The sequence below is a fragment of the Pimephales promelas genome, chromosome 18 (assembly GCF_988280905.1).
Source record: "Pimephales promelas chromosome 18, fPimPro1.hap1.1, whole genome shotgun sequence".
Taxonomy (NCBI): Eukaryota; Metazoa; Chordata; class Actinopteri; order Cypriniformes; family Leuciscidae; genus Pimephales; species Pimephales promelas.
Genome location: NC_142786.1, coordinates 19727983 through 19748818, shown reverse-complemented (window position 1 = coordinate 19748818; position 20836 = coordinate 19727983).

The following is a 20836-nucleotide window of genomic DNA, read 5'->3' as shown; positions in this document are numbered from 1 at the left end:
CTGACCATGTAAATGCAACTTTCGGCCAGGGATCCTTTCAGAGACCTTAAAGGTAATATGCCCATGAGGAAATCCATTCATGTAATAAAACTACTGCTTTTTGATCTACCACTCTTGGATAGAGACATGACAATGCTTTATCTCCACTGCATGCCAAGGAGGCGATGTATCCATGGCAACAGGGAACATGTCAGATGATAAATTGTCTGGCCCTATAGTGGTGAGCGCTCTTTGACTAGCGCAAAGTTAAACCAAGGTTTGTTTTCCTCATGAGTCTTTACATGTCTTCCTGCTGAGGATATAGCAAAGTTTTCAAAGACACTGAAGTGACATTTACTTATTCTTGTCTTAGTGCAGATATATTGTAATATATATAATTGTACTTGCAGAAAGGTTCACTATAAATTACAACCTTGTTTTTAACATGTTATATTTTGTAGTTATATAATTGAATGTTTTATATAATTTAATATAATACAATATAGATAAAAAAGTTTTCAAACTCAAGTAATATATACACACACACTCAAAAACTGTTACATTTTTAAGTACAATCAACCTGTAAGTCAATTCACATTAAATTACATTAGACTGACTTTTTTAAAAAATTAGTTGAATCTTATATAACATAAAAAAGTTGAAAATTGCTTAACTTATTTTGACGAATTAAAGCAATGTAAAAACAAACGTTGTCATAACGTATTGATCTTTTTTCTTTTTTTTTCTTTTTTTTACACAGGCTATGTACAAGGAAACGATCTGAAGAGAAAATGCAAAAGTGGCGTTATCACTTTTTATTCTGCGTTTAGACGAGCGTTATCGGTGGAAAATCCGTGTGCATGGTGACGCAAAAGTGTGTGAAAATCGATGTAGTATGCACTCCAGGCTTCTAGGTGGCAATGTGACGTACTGCCACACAACAACACCAATTCCACATCATTAACTGTCTAGCAGACTTTTGCGTTTTTACCCATAGATATCCATAATAAAGGCTAGATATCTCGTCCGCGCTGCCGGCCAATGGAGGTCGACGTCCGCACTGGCGGCCATTTTGCCACAGTCAACTTGCTCACTCATAACATTGTTTTAATGGTGCATGTACTTTTTAAATTACCATAACTTGCTCAATTTTCTACCGATTTTCAAACGGTTTGGTTTGTTATAAACGTCAGAGATGTAGTTATGACACTGCGCACTTATGAATAATAAGTGTATCAATAAATAATCATCCAGAATTATAGCCACGTTAATAACGTTTGTAAGAAACTAGATTTCAAGATTTCAACAAGAGTATTTTTGTGCTGATCACTCATCTTACATCAGGAACCACAGAGCCCGCCAGAAAGCTTGCCTTAGACAAGATGGCCACCGGTGATGACGATAAAGACTCCGCCGTAACACATCTAGCCTTTATTATGGATATCTATGTCTTTACAATTTAGACGGGAACGTGCCGGAGCATTTTTAAGATTACCACTGTGGAGGACGGTTTCACTTTTAACGCCCAAAAACGCTGTCGCCATGTTAACTAAAGGGACAACCAATAAAATGTGTTTTTGTGTAAACAGGGCCTTAATTTTTAAGTTCACTTAATTCCAGGTAAACAGTCAAACTTACATGAAGTTCTCAAACAACCTCAGCGGATTCATAGGTCAGATTCATAAATTTTGCTTAAGCTTTTCACCTGTTCATAATTCAGGACACCTCTGGCTGAGGGGCTTAAATAAGGTTATTCTTAGAGAAATGTAAGTCTCGGACATGACTAAAGGCTGCGCCACCCCTGATGTCAGATGAAGGATTACTACGATGTATATTGACATGGGAGTCCTACTTGTCGGGCATATTGATAAGTACATGCAGGATTAAAGCAGTCTGTGTGTTCCACCACGACTGATGACTAACCTTGATATTGTATATGATGTTTTAAAGAGACCATGACATTGATTTGCAGATGAATTCAAAGCATAAGAAGCATCCTTTTGTAGTCTTTGTAAAACTGGACAAAGAGTGAGAGAAACAGCGGACATGAGAGAACAAAAATGAGAGTGAGAAAAGAAAGTAGCCTTGTATGACTTGATCTTGTTTTCATGTTATGCCTCCCACTGTGTCCTCTGCTAAACTATAGTTTATGGAGGAACTGGGGCTGTTCATCACTGTCAATGATGAACACATTAAGAAACTCAGCAGGGATCACCGGCTCATTTCCATACATTTACAGACACTGACCTGAGCTAAACTGACAGTGTGTGCTGAGCATCTTCCTTCAGCCGTGCGTGCACACACACACACACACACACACACACACGAGCAGAGTATAACATTAGAAGCATTATCAGGGTACTTTTTTATATGTCAAAAATGAAAACATTAAGTAACATCACACAATCAATATATTTTTTAATTTATAAAGTACACCTATGTTGTGCAGTACTTTAAATTTTTCTCAAAGAATTAATGCATTTCAATTTGAAACATTTTTAAATCGAATTGACTAATTCATTTGATTATCCCATTTTTGAATATACATTTGTTTTATATTAAAAATAAATTTAATCCAGAAAACATTTTGAACAGATTTTGAAAAAAATATTACTGTTAAAGTGATAATAAATTACTACTTTAACATTCATGTGACATGCTTTTTGACATGCTTTTTGGTGATTAAAATCAAATCATTAAAAAGAACCCAAGAATATTTTAAATGGGGGGAAAAAACAATTTGGGAAACACAGGTTTCATAGGGCCCTGTAAGTGAGATATAGTCACAATTATGAACTGACTTGTATAGATATCACTAAACTGATTTAAGCTTCAGTTACAGCAATCAATATGATAATGATCGAACCGGCCTTAGAATTTAACTGTAGATCCCTAAACCTTTGAACACTAGGTAATAACCAAGATTAATAACCATCTCTGCACAACGCAAACACATATAAAACACCCTGAAAAAGACAGGGATTACATCTATGGTGATGTTTATAATACGCCAGTCTCAGCCAAATCTAATTTCAACACTGACATAATTTATGTGCATTAATCCTGTTTAAAGACTTTAGTGGCACATCAATAACTCATCATATTTAGTTGGCAAACGTGCAATGACAAACCAGGTAACCCTCCGAATTTCTAGCAGCTGAAATTATTGTTTTGGCAGACACTCTTAGATGCAAAAACACACACCGTATGAGTTCTAGTTTTTTAATGTTGATATATTATACGAGCAAGAATGCAATTTCTCTTGAACTTCTTATGCCCCTTTTTACAAGATGTAATATTGGTCTCAGTTGTCCCCAGAATATGTCTGAAGTTTCAGCTCAAAATACCCCACAGATCATTTATTATACGATGTTGTAAATGCATTTTTGAGTGGAAGGAGAAACATATTTGTTTTGTGCATGTATCATGTATCTAAATGTAATGAGCTGCTGGTCCGCCCCCTTTCCAGAAGTGGGCGGAGCCTACAGCTTGTGCCTTTGTCAAAAACGTACAAAACATCTGTTTGGTTTTGATTATCATCTCTATCACAATGACAGTTCTTCATCATCATAAAAGTTTATTATAAGCACGAGTTTTAAACACAGTTGGTTATGTCTGCTGTATATGCGGTTAATATGAATCAAACAACAAAAGAAAAACAGAAAATCACTCACTGACCTTGTGTAAACTGTGTACGGCTCACTCAGGGTCTATGCTAATAGGGCAGAGTCCATCAGCAGTTGTGGGTGGGGCCTAAACATTTGTCACATCACAAAACTATAATCTGCAAATAGATTTTTCTGAGACACTACTTTATGATTTATGTGGACTAAAAAAATAGAAGTGGTTGGATTCATGATCAAACACCATGTAAAAGCAAATTTTGCATAATATAGGTAATAAAGTGATTTTTACCAGAAGCGCTCCACCACACAGCTGTTTCGTTAGCGTTAGTGTTTCTCTTTGGACAAATCTGAAGAGTCGATTCAGTGAACCATTTATAAATACAGTCAGCGCTTGCTTCGTTTGTTCGTTTGTTTGTTCGTGAGTGAGTGAATGAGTCAATGAACTTTACCACCACCTACTGGTGGTTATAGCTTAAGTATCACTTGATTTTTACCATCATTTCATATTTTATATGCCCACTGAGCACATTAAACTGTGTAATAGCATCTAGATTGTGTCACTGCAATGCAAAGAAGGCTATTGTTGAGATTTATTTGATTGAAATGATTGATTTAGTTATTTTTTATTGTATTAATAAGTATATTCATGGAATTTTAAGAATTTAATGACACATACATTTAATAGGGTTAGAAAAAAGGCTGCTGAAAATCAATTTAAGGGGAGGGTAAATATCGTCCCTTATGTAAAAGATATGACTGCAGTGTAAGTGGAAGAGGTTATGGAAGATGTTACGCAGAAGGACGTTCAATGCCTCAGGGGGTTCAGTACTCTAAAAAAGTATGGGAACAACAAACTGAATGTGGATGTATTTACTAAATCCTCACTCGGCTGGTTTGTGTCACCAAGGCCAGACAATTGGAAAGCAGAGAAGCAGAAAAATATGGATGTGACAGACAACATGCATACATGAATTGTAATTGTAAGTCTTATAAAATGCAGTATGATATACATTTGTGGTGTGGCCAGAGACAGGTCTGCTCAACTAATAAATGATGCAGTCCTGAGAACAATGCACTGCGAGAAAGACACCAGAGAGCAGGAAACCTACCACAAATAATGGACATTTCTTAAGAAAAACACAGAGAGACTTTGAACTGTGTCCTGCACCCTCAGATCCATCAATAGACTTATTACGGGTCACTACAGTAACCCTTAACAGTGGGAAAGAGAGGTGAAAGGTCGTAGTGATGCCTTCATTTCACATGGCAGGTGGGCGGAGGGTTGACAAGTAAATACTTTAATTTATTCCCCTTTTAATTTGGTGCAACTTCCAGGCCGATTTAATTAGCGCTCCAAGGTCTGATCATGTGATCGCACTGTCCAGAACACTTGGTGCCGAATCCGGATCCCACAGAGATCCCACAGAGATCCCGAGCTCTAATTCATAGTGCTGTCAGATCCAACTTTGCTCTCTGATCTCATCCAGAGGAGTCATGTTCTCTCAGTGTGTCTCACGTCAAACACAAAGTGCAGATGCTGAGAGGATGTGTGTGTGTTTGCTGGAAAAGATTGAACGTCTGCAACAACATGTGTAAGATTGCTTGCTGAGGGGGTGAGAGAGAGAGCAGCCCGTTATCATCCCATGGCGTCATATACGCCGCTTTTGCAAAAGCGTAGACATCTAACGCACATGGCACTAGGGCCGGATGATTTTGGCTAAAATCAAAATCGCGATTAAGTGCACAAGTCACCTCGATTACGATTATTGAATGATTATTAAAAAAAAAAAAAAAAAAAAAAACTTTCTCATATGTCACTGGGAAGGCTTATACTCTAAATATGTATTTTTTTTTCCATCATCCTATCCTTTGTCAACGCATTCTCATCCTTTAACGTCATATAGAACGCTATATGACAAAACGGCGCTATACTACGCACATGGCACCCGTTATCGTTAATATAACACGTGCTGTGAGGGCTAAGTTTAGGTGTGGGGTAGGGTGTGCGTGTCATATTCACGCTAAAGGATTTATAACGTCTTGGGTTCGCGTGTTTTATTAACGATAAAGGGTGCCATGTGCGTAGTATAGCGCCGTTTTTGCATATAGCGTTCTATATGACGTTAAAGGATGAGAACGGGCTGCCTTTGTAGTTATAATGTAGCTACATTTAACTAATGTAGTTAAATTGTATAAAATGTAGAAAAAAAATTGTTATAAATATTGTCATATATTGTAAAACAAAAAAATAATACTTTTCAAATTTTGTACCATTTGTAAATGCTTTTGTTATCGAAGGCTGCTTAGTGGAGTGGAGGCACTTGTTGCTGGGCATTTGTCTTTGTCTTTATTTCATGTGTTTCTTTGGTAGAAGCAGCTCCTGTTGCTGAGTTGATTCAGTAGCTATTTGAGGAATCAGAGAGTGCGTTCGCACACAACCCGCAAAGACATGTGATAGGTCTCAGCGGCGTCTATAGTTTGCTGCGATTTCTCTCTTGAGAAACCACGCTCACTCTCATTTCATAAACTAGCCAACCCGATCTCACGGGAATTCGTACAAATTTTACGAGGTGGCTAATTCGTAACAATTCATACGACCTCACTCGTACAAATTAGTACGATTTTGCTAAATCGTACATATTTTATGAATTGGCCAATTAGTATGAATTCGTACGAATGACCTACCCCTGACCCCGCCCCTAAACCTAACCATCACGTGGGTTTAGACAAATCGTATGAATTCGTACGAGTGAGGTCGTACGAATTAGTACAAATTAGCCACTTTTTAATCACTCGTACGAATTCGTACGAATTGGTCGTGAGATAGGGTAGAACTAGCGCATTATGTACCGTTTCATGCTGGCGAACGATCCCGGCTTAAACGCAATCATTACAACAACAGGTTTTGTTCACACAGCACGTATCTTGGAACTGAAAACGGCAATTTTACTACCGTATGTCCCCAACCTGGCACCAATCCCGGGCCGTGTTTGCGTTCACACAGAAGGTGTTTGTTCTGCCAATTTGCCGGGATCAACGCGCTTTGTGAAAGGGGCTCATGTTGTTTCAATGTCGCAGACTGGACGGGGCGGAGTTACGTGACTACACACGCGGTAATTATGTAGCCCTCAATCGGGTCATGGGGTCTATACCAGTGATGCGCGGGTCAATGTATAAACAACCCGCAACCGACCGACGTTTTCAGCTACCCGCCCGCAACTCGGGCCGCAAAGAAAAGTAAAAAAACATTGTACCAGACCCGCTTCCTGGCCGCATTTTTTAAAAGTAGTAAATGCTCATCGGAGCGTTATTGGGCCATAGATGTGTAACAACACAGCATCGCAAGAAGACGTAGGCCTACACATAACAAAGGCAAAGCCAGCACTTTGGTCATCATCTTTCATTATTTCAGCAAATGTCTCCCACACTTTTACTCTTTCTATTTGTGTATTTGCGGAGCTTCCACTCCACAGTCTTCACCTTTTCTCTTGCCGCCTCCATCTCTCTGCAGACTGTAGTGATCGTAGACATGGCCGGTTCGTGAACGAATCGTTCTTTTGAACCGGTTTTTTTTAGTGAACCGGTCGAACCAGTACACTCGAACTGAATCGTTCGAAACAGTTCGCATCTTGCGTCAGTGCGGATCCACAAGTTACTAAAGTTACTCACTTTCAGACATGCCTGACAATCGCCTCCGAATCGAAATAAATCAATATCCAGAATTATATTTTACTCCAGTAACTCCAACAGTTCACTGAACCGAGACATGTTGGTGCCACTGTTGAGAGAAGTGATGAACACGAGCAGCTGATACATAGATACTGCGTATACCGAACACACAGGGACAGCGGTTCTCCAATCACTAAAGAACCGAGAACTGTTTAGACTGAGCTTGTGTGTTATCTTCGTGCAGTTATTCAGCCAATAATGTGTAGGGCTGTATATTTCATCAAAAATTGTGTCTAGTACTATAAATATACAAATGTTTAATTGCATCTTTTTTTCAAACAACCCGACCGACCGCGACCCGAATATCATTAAAAACATTTTTGGATGACCCGTAACTGCGGGTAACCGCAGGTGACCGCAGGCACCCGCTCATTTCGGATCAACCCGCGCATCACTGGTCTATACAACTCCAATCGACTTTTACTTAATAAAAAAACAAGGTTCCCTTCATCTCAGCGGAATAAGATTTTGTGACTTTTCATACATTTTCTATCTATACACACACAAAAATGTAATTGCAACATTTGTTTACTTAGTTAGTTACAATATACTTTTCTTCTGATACTGCGTGCTTTGAATTCTGTTCTCCATTTTTTGATGTAGTGTTTAATGAATGATCTGTAGTGTTTATAATTTTGACTTGTGTGTGTATGATCTGAGAGCATTGGTTTTGAGGCAATTCGCCTTTGGCTAAGCCACGCCCTAGAATGTAGATTGACCAATCACAGCGCAGCCAAGAACCAGCTCCCACAGAGGTCGGACACTTTTTCACAGCGCTCCATTGACTTCCAACACAGGCCTCTCGTATTTTTGGTCTCGGCAGGCTATTACCGTCGTAGTTTTATCAAAAATACGGTTAAACGTTGTGCCTCGGGCAATTTGTAACACAGATACGCATTACAGATTGGAGGGGCGTGTCCGTTTTTTTCCCTTCCCAAAACTGAAGTCAAATCCTGACAAGTTTCGTCTTTGGATTAAACTGTATGGACGTCCTCAGTCAGCTAAACCCCTCAAAGATCAACAAGCACATCTTTTTTTTTACTTCTAACCTTACTGTGAAGTTAAACTAGACCATTTTATAATGTTTTAGGTTATGATTTCGGTTCTCATACCGGTTGTTGATACGCTAGCACACGCTGCTAATAAATACAACGTTATACTCGTGTAGTCCGTTTGCTTTGTAATAACGATTATAGAAGTGAATAGAGACCTACCCAGCTTTGCATGAACAGTGTTGCTCCCTGATATTGTTAGTCCCAGCCTTCATCTCGATTAGTACGATATGTGGTGGTTTATTTTTTGACTGTGACCGGTAACGTTATGCTTTTGCCTCTATTTTGGATGCCTTGTTCTTGCGTTTCACCTGCATGTCTTGATTCTGAATATAGCCTTCGAACGCATATTGCAGCCCCTTTTGCCTACTTCTATCGGACACTTTATTTGCTGCCTTATAAAAGTTTGATAACATTTTAGCAGGAAGAGTTGTTACAGCATAAGCCATGTTGATACCAAACCAGAGCCCAGATGAAGTTTGACGGATGTAGCAACAGTAACTAAGGGGGCGGGTCTTAGCCAAAGGTGAATTGTTTGATTTTGCCAGAAGAGTCAGAGGTTCTGTGAATGTGGTGTGTCCCTCAGAAACATACCCCTTGTCCCCCCTTGGGCTTATTAGCAGGTGGTCAACCTAATTAACTTTGTAAACGCTATATTTACGCGTATGTCATGCTTGACCTTACAACGTGATTACGTAATGGGATGGGATTGTATATTGCAATATGCTACATATTTTTCTATGATAATGATTACTACGATTGTTAGCCTAATCACATCAATACAAAAAGGAATACTCCACTTTTTTGGAAATAGGCTCATTTTACAACTCCCCAGAGTTAAACAGTTGAGTTTTACCGTTTTGGAATCCATTCAGCCGATTTTCTGATATTTAGAAGAATATCAGTAACCAGACAGTATCTGGTCTCATTGACGTCCATAGTAGGAAAAAAATATACTATGGAAGTCAATGGGACCAGAAACTGTCTAGTTACTGATATTCTTCTAAATATCAGAAAATCGGCTGAATGGATTCCAAAACGGTAAAACCCAACTGTTTAACTCTGGGGGAGTGGTAAAATGAGCCTATTTCCAAAAAAAGTGGAGTATCCCTTTAACATGGGCAAAAATGCCTAAATCTCAATGGCATTATGAGGATGCATGTAAACCGTGGATGTTTTACATGCTCACTGCTCATGGTGTGACCGTCACAGCTGTTACTCTCCAACCTCTCAATGTTACACAAGTTCCAGGTCTGTTTCTCTGTATGTCGGCATGTTGACTCAACTCTCGCTGTGCTGTCAGGACTCAGGACTGCTAACTCTTCAGCAGAGACAGCTGAGAGTAAACCAACGATATGTGGTTCAGGGTTGTGCAAATAGATTTAGGAATTAGCCCTGATTTAACCCAAGGTTTTCAATCTCCTTGGTCAACATATTAAATCATTCAGTTTATGACCGCTAAATTTCACTCTTTAGATAAACTAAAAAAATAAATAATAATCCAAGATACTTTTTTTTTAATTAATCAATTTCAATTAATATCAATTGTAGGCATGCACAGATAATTATATTTAGACTGATATTGTTATTTTCATATTATGGCTAATTGTTTATATGATTTAATAACTAAAATCAGTGGTGTTATAGCAATTATAGGCCTCATTAAATTATAATGTACAGCATGAAAAAAATGAAAGAGTTTATTTTGAGAATTGATTTAACAGTGTTATAAAACTAGATCAACTTTAAGTGAGAGTTTTTTTAGTTTGTTTGTTTTTTTTTTCATTTCTTTTCTTCTTATGTCTCTAGTAACCACAAATCAATGTATTTTTTTTTTCCAACACATCCCATAATTTTTAAAAAATCTGCATCTACCAAATGGTTGAGATGTCATTTAATGGTAATAAATGGTACCGGGCTTCATACATATACTTTGCCATACTTTTTCATTGCTCATCATAATTCATGATCAAAACCTTTTCTAGTCTTGACAAAACACATTGTCAGAAAGAGTCTCAAGGTTCCATATTTTGTAACAGAAATGATATCTGGACAGAAAATTATTAATTTGTTACAGCAGAATGCATCCAATTAAAATAAATGGAATTTATGTCATTTTTGGTATGATGCCTAAACAAAATCTCATGAGAACTTCAATTTTTGTGATATCAACTTTGGAACACAACTTGGTCAGATATATGGCTTTGATTTTATAGTAATTTTATAGGAAAAAATATTTTGTAAAATATATATATTATATAAAAGAAAAAAATATTTACTACAGCATATTTGATTTATGTAAATTTAAAACGTCCATACATTTTTCATACTTTTATTTTTTGAAGTGTTTTTACTTCAGCAATAATCTGCAGTGTTTTCTTTAAAACAAGACTAAACTTAGGTCTTTATTGCAAAGCATACTTGAATTACAACCAAGTTTTAATAGTGCATTGTATTGTCCATTCTCAAAAAGGGGGGTGACAATTAATAATATAATAATAATAATAATAAAAATTATTAAAAATATGAAGAGTTCAGATGCAAAAGCCTCTAAGTGCCATTTGAAATTGTGTTCTAGAATGACCATTTTTATCAAGCTTGTGTATTTAAGTTCAGTAATTTCACTTAAATGACAATTAATTGGTAATCTTCATTGCCATTTAAGTGAAATTACTGAACTTAAATACACAAGCTTGATAAAAATTATAATTTTAGAAGAAAATTTAAAATGGCACTTAGAGGCTTTTGCATCTGAACTTTTCATATACTAAAGTTTTTTCATAGCACCAAGTAACATCATTTTGTAAAGTTAAGGCTCTTACAGTGTAATGTGTAAAAAAAAAAAATGCTTAGCTTGCAAAATTTCACCAAAAACAGTTCACATGGCTGGGGTGATTTATTTGTTTCTGACATCCATGTTAGAAGAAGTGTTGTGACAAGTGCTGTTGATTGACACTTTTTTTGGCATAATATAACTCAACCAGATGATAGAGATGGCTCAGTCAGTTTGAGTTAAGTTATGTACTCCTCTCAATAAAATATAGTGACTCGAAATGTGCTCAACCGTTTGGTTGGGAAGTCACTTAAAGGATTAATTAAAAAATAAAACCTCTAATGTCAGCCAATATGGTATGCAGACCGTTCTCATCCCAAGGTCTCATATAGGTTACGCTTTTGACATTTCGTCTACATCCAACGCACATGGCACCCTTTAGCGTCAATATGACCCCGTTTACACCTGGTATTAAAATGCGATCTGTATCCAGATAAGTTATCCGGATAATAAAAAAACAAGGTGTTAATGCAAGGTGTAAACGCGTTGTGATCGGATCGTGATCGGATCTGCCTGACCACATCTGGAGGTAGTCTGGCTCGCATTGTGTCCGGATCTTTACTAGGCGTAAACGCAATCTGGTTGTTGAAACCACATATGTTTATTTTACTCCTCCCAAAAATGCTAAAAAATAAACGAGTGAGAGCGTGTTATATAGGCAATATGTCATGTTATAGCCTAGTCAGATGCGACACGCGACACGCATCACCGCAGATGAGCAGCTGAGCGTCTATTCAACGTGCAAACATCGCAAATAAAAGTGAAAGTAAGTCACAGACGCAGTTAACACATCTTCAAGTAAAGAAACGAAATTATCTTACCAGGCCTCTTGCCACTCTCTCTTATTGATGTCTTTGATTTGGAAATTAGCTGATGATCAATAAAATGCCGCTCAGATCTGTTGCTTTTGGTGGCGTGCAATCCAATAAATCTGCATATAACGCAGGAGGTGAAGATCGGATTTATATCCGTTTTGCAAAAACACATTTATGTGGCCAGGTGTAAATAGAATCGGTACTTATTATCCGGATAACTTATCTGGATACAGATCGCATTTTAATACCAGGTGTAAACGGGGTCTATGAGACGCAGATATATACAGTATGGGCCAGAAGGCGCATCCTTGTGGTGTAACCCTAACCCTACCCCACACCTAAACCTACCCATAACCGAAGCGTGTTATATTGACACTAAAGGGTGCCATGTGCGTCAGATTTAGACGCATTGTTAAAACTGTCACTATATGACGCCCTAGGATGAGAATGTGTTGGATATGTTGTGCATCCCTATTTTTTTGTTTTTTTGTTGTCACTTTAGCTGTTATCGCATTAGAAGTCAAGACAGAACCAACAGCTTTATATTATATTTTTACAAACACTTGAATGAAATGAAAATAAACTGGAAAAGTGGAAGCCCTTGTAAACCCTAAAACCCTGAGTAAAATCCACAATAAGCCTGCTCTAAAAACTGTGTATTTGCATCTGAATGACTGAAAGTGATTTAAAGTGTGTGTGAACTCTAGCAGTATCTGTCCTTGTGTCTGAGCTGTGTTGACACACACAGATGAGCTGATTTACTCCACATGTTGACCGCTTGACTACTGCTCGGTCAGATATAGATCCGATGGTCATCCAGATTCAGGGTGCTGACCAACAACATCATCCTGTATTATAGTAGCATTTAAGTGACCGCAACTACAGAAAAACAGCAGCAGACAAGCTTGGAGTCTGAAATAAATGACATCTTTAATCTGTCGTTTGATCTAATCTTGTACTATTGATCTTTTGAGAGACATTACAGAATTTAACACATTCAATCTCTGCTGATATTACACTAGTGTGAGATGTGGAGAAACACAATGAGGGAGATAGAGCACTGTAGTAAGCATACACTCTTAGAAAAAAGGGTTCATTGGGGTTCTACATATGAAGCATAGAGTTCTTTAGGGTTCTTTATGCTAAAAAAGGTTCTATAATGACAAGAAAGAACCCTTCTGGCACAAAGGTTCTTTATAGGCTATTATTCCTTCATATATTACATTATACTGTTAGTTTTCTCACACAAACCGCTCGTTTCGTGTCTTAGGCCATCAATAAGTACTTACATTTATGAGTCATCAAATCATGTTTAATCTGGACTTCTCTGTGCATGCTCTTTGAGGTGGTGACCATAGACCTGCATTATATGAATGACAGACAAAAACGGTTTGACCTAAAAATATCAAAACTGAAAACACTGCAGAAACAAAGACACCTACATCTTGGAGGCCCTTGAGGTAAGCTAAAACATACCAAAAATTAATTTCAAAGTGAACTATCCCTTCATGAATTATCTTATTTTTATCACCCAAAAGGTCAGAATCGAAATATAAAGCATTATTTTACGAAATGCGTGAGACTGTCCTATTTAAGAGAGCATAGGGACTCATGAACAAACGGTTTCTTCCATTTAACAACTTTGGTCCGCTCACATCCGAATCGTTTAGGATTAACCGTGGCAGACAGCTGAGTGAGCTTGCTTAAAGTCAGCAAAATCTCACAAAAATATACAAGAGGCAATCTGCAAAAGCAGCCAAAAGTGTTTCTGACTATAGAGTCAAATTAAGTAAATTCAGTGCAAATGTAATATGGCTCATCATTCTCATGTGTTGAGCATAATGTAAACGTACTCATGCCAGAGGGACCCAAAGTCAAACTCCACACACGTATTTAAAGAGCTAAGACCCAGATAAGGAGAATAATTAGCTTTGGCAGAGACAGGAACTTCCTTTTAGCAAGTCAAATTACACAGTCTCCCCCCAACCGTTTATTTGTTGTGAAAAGCCAATTCCTCGCTAATTTTGGGCCTACTTGACTTTCATGAGCACATTCTTATAAATGTTTAAAAAACCGTCTGAATTTGATACACAGGATTCTAGATGAAAGACAAAATTAAAGTCTCGGCGGGACAAACGCCTATAAGCCTAAACAAACCAATTCATAACAACATGTGCATGAATGAAGGAATCTTAAAAGAGATGATCTGGTCAGTCATATATTTTAATGATAAATTGCACCCCTTTATGTAAGTCTCTCAAAAAGCCCCACAAAATGCTATGACTTTGTTTGGTTAGTAGAAAACAATGTTTAAAAGTAAAGACAGGATTTACTGTAAGCTTAACCTTAGACATCATCATCATAATGGAAAGTGACATAAAACCAAAAAGGCATGCACACTCTAAAAAATGCTGGGTTGTTTCAACCCAAATTTGGATCAAAAATGGACAAACCCAAATGTTGGGTTAAAAATATCATTTAAAGAAATGTAAATGATAAGTGAAAGTTGAAGTTGGGATAACATTTTAAATTACATGTATAACCCAACATTTGGGTTTGTCCATATTTGACCCAAATTTGGGTTAAAACAACCTCTGTTTAAAGTGCAGGTATAATGCGCATCAAAAGGTTAAATCCATTAAATCCAGATATTGTTGATTAAAGAATTTTCTGTTTTTAGGTAAAAAAAAAATATTTTCTGCATGCTTACTGGTTATTGGAAATTTGAACCAATATCAGGAAAAAAAAAATGGTAACACTTTACAATACGGTTCATTAGTCAACATTAGTAAATGTACATAAACTAACAATGAGCAATACATTTGTTATGATATTAGTTAATCTTTGTTAATGTTATTTAAGAAAACTCCAGCTGTTCATTGTTTGTTCACGTTACTTCACAGTGCAGTAACTAATGTTAACAAATAGAATATATGGTTTCAATAATTAAATGTTTAAATTAAGATTAACTATGATTATTAAATACTTAGAGTATTGTTCATTCTTAGTTAATGATAACTAATGTACCTTGTTGTAAAGTGTTACCAAAAAATCTATAATGAATGAAAAAAAAAAAATGACAACTCTGTATTTTGGTAGGTCATACTGCAGTGGTTCATCGCCATTAAAATCAAAACCGGCAATTCTTGGGGATTTTTTATGGAATATTGCCACATTTTTTTATAAATGATCTATCCATGCACATCATTATATACTGTAAATGTCCCATTATAATCTTGAATGAAAATAACTTGCAGTAACATCTCTTCTCTTGAGCAACCTGTCACTCACCAGATCCACCAATAGCTAACCACGACCATCCAATCAATTCCTCATGGATCATACAACTTCCATTTCAGGCCAACTTTACTGTAACACTCTTTGATCCACTAATCTGCCTTGTACATAGCAGGAAAAAAGTCACAACACTGGACTGAAATCAGTGAAGAGATCTTTGCAGTGACATTAGCAGTCGGGTTGGAGCATGCAGAGACTGAGAAGAGCAAACACAACCTTACATTGCCTTACATTTAATTAAACTCCAGCCTGGTGGCATCCTGCATTAGTCAGGCTGTCGAGATGCCACCCAGATAAATGAGCTGTGGATTTTTGAAACTTTGTTCATGATAACTTCTCATTTATACTCAGAGTAATTAATGCTGGCATTCAGCGCACCAGAGCCACTAATTACAGCACTGCCTCTTACACACACACACGGTGACAAATGTGCTCTCAAACACTCGCAAAACTGCAAAGAATCATGGGTTTGGCAGAAGATCACGCACAATTCATTATCTCTCTTAACACTGAAGAAGAAGACACATTTTAGGAACGGGTTAAAGACGCTCTATTACATCTTTAAAGAGTTAAAGAGCTGCTTTACAAACATGCTGACGCCTTTGCCTTGTTGAATAATCTTGTGGTCCATCAAGCATATAAAGACGTTTCTTTGTGGAATGAACAACACTTACAACGCTTGTTTCTTGCGTCTCAGTGTATATGCAGCTATCGCTGATGTAACAAGACAGGAAAAATGTGTGGAAATATGGATATTTTTATTGGTTTAGTGAATTGGTTTAGCAGAGACAGAGTTTCTTCCACTTGCAAGGAAAAACTGGCATCTAACACTGGATCATTATTGTCAAATCATTATAAATAAATAAATCGAATTGGAATCTAATCAAGAAGATAAGAACATATTTAGGGGATGGGGATTATATAATGTCTTTATATCTCACACACAAATTCGCAATTCAAACCAATCTGCAGATATGTTAGCTGGATGGTTTGATTTTATTATCTTTATAATAAGTTGGATGGGGCGAATTTTAACAAGCTGTATCCACAATCAATTCTTTCAGCCAACCTGATTTTAATGATCACTTTCTGTGTGACAGACCAGTTACACTTTACAGGGAGCAATGAGGGGAAAGGGCTGATCTGACACAGGAAATTAACTCCTTATTTGAGTGTAGACCCATGACTGTCTGAAAGTATGTCGCTTAATAGCTTAATTGCATGACAAATTGATAAAAAAAGGGGGGGTACATTGTGCAATCATAATTGAAAGGATGATAAATAGCACTGGAAATTTGAGTCAACAGTTGTAGATAAATGTCCGGGACAGTGTCTCCTTTTACAACCAAAGTCCGACATTGTCAGCACACTATTTATTAGCTCAGCTCACAAATGTCAAATCTATATACTGTGCAGTGTCACAAGCGCTTACTAGTCGTTTTTCACCGCTGCGATCATGGCCTCTGGAATCCCAGATAAACGGGTCATCATCTCATCCGGGGCCGGCTCCTTCATCTCTGAGGTCAAAGAGCTATTACCTCTCAGAGAGCTTTATAAATAACAGTACTCCAAAAGAAACAAATAAATAAATAACAAGAAAGAAAAATACTGCTGAAGAATGAGTAGACTTCTCTCTTCAAAAAGTATCAATTGCTTTTTTCTACTCATGACCTTCCACAAAATTATTGCAGTCAGTAGCAAGTGACATACACTGTAAAAATGTTTTGTAGGGTAACAAAATATATATATTTCATGCTAGATTATGACGTCAGGAGGCCCTGAGCATGAACACCACCTCACATGTGCTTACAATTTATTATCTGGTCTTTTGGAGAACCGTACGCCTACACAAGCACAGTCAGGTTTATATAATTCATTGTATTCTTTTAATGGCAGAATTGTTCACAAATGTAAAATGTACTGTAGAAAAAAACAACATAACCCTGCTTTATCATTCAAAAAGAAAGAAATTGAGCTTTATGTTGTATTTGTTTCAAAATCTTTATGTTGTAGATCTTAATGCCCTGAAATCTCACTGTCTAAATTTGCATACTGACATGCAGGCCTTCTGAATTAAACGAGGAAATTTGCAAAAGTTGTTCGCTTGCTATTTATTTAGCGAGTATTCGAAGATCATCCTCGTTTTGAACGCGTTTATTCCGGAAGCAATGACTTCCGGTCGGTTTGATGGCCGCGTGAACTCGTTCTGTCACGGCTGGAGTGTTTTCGCTTGTTGAAACGAAGCGGTTTAGTTTTCACCGCGTAAAAAACCCTGATGAATTATGACAGGATTTAATGACACGTAGGCTATAATGTACGAGAGACCGAACCGAACAAACTGAACACAACACACGTTGTGTTATTTACGTTCATCACAACAAACTCAATCCACACACCACAAAGCATGTTAAAACACACAAGAATCTACATAAACCGCATCACAGACACTTCAATAATTAAAATAAAACAGAAACTGTTGCCTCACCTGATTTGTTGTCCAAGACGAGTGTGTTCCTCAACGCCATTAAAGAAACATTTTCTCTCCAGCTGGCGTTGTAGCCTACATCCTTTAAAGCAAACGAGTTTATTTTCCTTTTAATAGATCCGCTTGGCTGTGGTTTTATTGTGTCCATGGTGAATTGTTTTAAACTTTCTGGCTTGCTTTACCTATTCCCTCACCTAGTGCTGAGCAATATTTCGTTTGTTTTATTATTTTGCAATTAAATGCAATAATTGCTAAATCAACAAAAATTAAAGGGATAGTTCACTTTGAAATACATTTTTGGTATGTTTTAACTTACCTCAAGGGCATCCAAGATGTAGGTGTCTTTCCGCAGTAGTAGCTATGAATTTTTATATTTTTTATGTCAAACCGTTCTTGTCTGTTAGTCATATAGGCTAATGCAGATCTATGGTCACCACCTTAAAGGGCATGCACAGAGAAGTCCAAGTTAAACATGATTTAATGACTCGTACATTGGTTGCCTAAGACACAAAACAAGCGGTTTGTGTGAGAAAACGAACAGTATCGTTTTTACCTCTTGTAACCACAGTCACGTCCAAGGGATCTGAGGGTGCGGAAACAAAGACACCTAAGTCTTGGATGCCCTTGTAAGCAAAAACATACCAAAACATACCAAAAATTAATTTCAAAGTGAACTATCCCTTTAACAAAAATAAATGTACATTGTCAGCACCCACTGCAATTTTTATTTACGTATTTTTTATTCATGTGCTAAAATTAAAATAACTTCCCATCTCTCTTGCAGCCACTTGCAAAATATTTTCCTTGATGACCTGTTTACAGGCAACCTGTCACTCACATGAGATCAACCAAAGGCAATTCAACCATCCAATCAATTCCCCATGGACAAAATTTGCAATATTTTTTTTTCTTGTTCCAGAAGCCAATTCACTCAGATATACTTCACAATAGACTAGCATAGAAGACTAGACTAGCGCAACTTCCTTTTAATGCTGACTTTAACAGTTAGAAAGTGTAGTTTGTTTTTTACAGTGTAGTGGCTCCTTTTTTGAAAAGTGCAGTGTGATTTTTACAGTGTGACGCCTGTCGCTCAGAGTTCAGGGCGAGTCGGGTCACTCATAAATCATTAATGTGGCTTCTTCAGATGTCTCTGTCTCCGGGCTCGACGTGGCCGCTGGTGATTTGTGACATTAGAGCAATGTGCATCCTCAGATTCTCCTTCCTCTATATCACAAGACAACCTGAGCTGGAGCGAATCTCAAAGACAGTGACCCGCTGTCACAGAGCTATCTACTGGTTAATTGCACGCATTGATAAGCCTGTATCAAAAATGACAAATATCCTCAAGGAACTAAGATAAGAGCTATTCTTAAAGTGTTTGTGCTGTTATCAGACGAGCAGAATTATTTTAATCAAAAACTGAGCAAACAAAATAAAAAATAAAAAGATTTATTTTTTGTTTTCCCAATTCACTTCAGAGTGATACAACGTTGCACTGCAGTATTATTAGGCCTATGCTATTCATTTTTTAGAAATTATTAGTTATGAATCTAAGCCGCCACCCACTATCTTGTTTTGCTGTGTTATTGTAAATTGAATGCATTGCATTCATCTTTAATGTGATAAGATTTTGTCATGTGTTAAATAATTACAGTGAGTGCAGCTGCTTGGTCTGGCCAAATTAACCCATGCATGTAAGCAGGGGCTAAAATTAACACTTGTAAAGTGCCAAATGTGAGTTGATCATTGTTGGCGAGCATGTGAAAGTGTCAATCGCCAGTTGTCTGGGAACATTTGTGTCATGTGACCAGATTTTTACGGTATTCTAACAATGTTATGAGACACTCGGGACAGTTGCCTGGCCAGTGGTGCATCATCATGAAAGTTTAAGCCTTACCAATTGAAATATTCAAGCCCATGAAGAAGCAAAAGAGAAATTAATTCACACTGAACATGCACATAAATCTGAAACGTATGTGTATCAGTATGGATCCTTGCAGCTCTTAAAGTGACAGCAGCCTAATATTCCTACGGTGTTTTTAATGTTAATCAAACAACAAAAGAAGAATCACTGACTTCTCTGAATAACTTTTGTAACTTTAATAAGGATTAATCTATTTTTCATGGATGGTAAATTTTCTTAAGTCACTGGCCATTGGCAGGTTATGCAAAGGTGCGTTCCATTCGACAGGGTCCCTACGCAGTGTTCACTGCTCCCTACTCCCTAAACACAGTATATCAGTTGAAGTGGACTTCACTGACTTCCTGTGAAGTGATGTACCAATGTTCCCTTATTCCCTATGCCGTTTGCAGTGCCCTTCGAACTGAACATTTTCGTTCCCTTCGAATTGGAATCTCACTTAAGATGGCGAAATACCCTGTGAAGTCCACTTCGCAGTCCACTTACGGTCGAATGGAACGCACCTCAAGTTAGTTTGCTCTTTGTGTAAATTTGTTCAAAGTCGGTCTAAAATCGGAAGTTGTGATAGTCTTGTCTCCCCTATTGTTATGTATATCCAAGTGAGATGGCGTAAGGAACAAGAAAACTAAAGTATTGGGCAGGGCTTGATTTTAATTTGTCCATGGGGAATTGATTGGATAGTTTGGTATTGGTGGATCTCATGTGATTGACAGGTTGCTCCGCCCTCACGCTAGTAAACACGTCATTAGAAGAGAAGTCCCTGCAAAAGAGAGGGCCAGTTATTTCGATTTAAGATGATGAGGCACGATATTTTTCAAATAGCACAAATAAATCATTCATATTAAATACTACAATATTCAAAAGAAAAGCCAATTTTTATTTCATGGTGACTTTTAAAATATGCCAGACTTTCATCCTCATTTGCTTTTATAAAGTTAACATTTTAGAAAGTCCTTTCTTGCCACAGTCTCTGTTAGTTTGGGTTGCCAACAATATGCATTGTTAATAGCTCAATACATATAAATGGAATTAAAATGAGGGTGTTCTAGGTCAAGGCAACATCTCTGGCCAAGTTTTACGATCTCAAAATTTATATTCA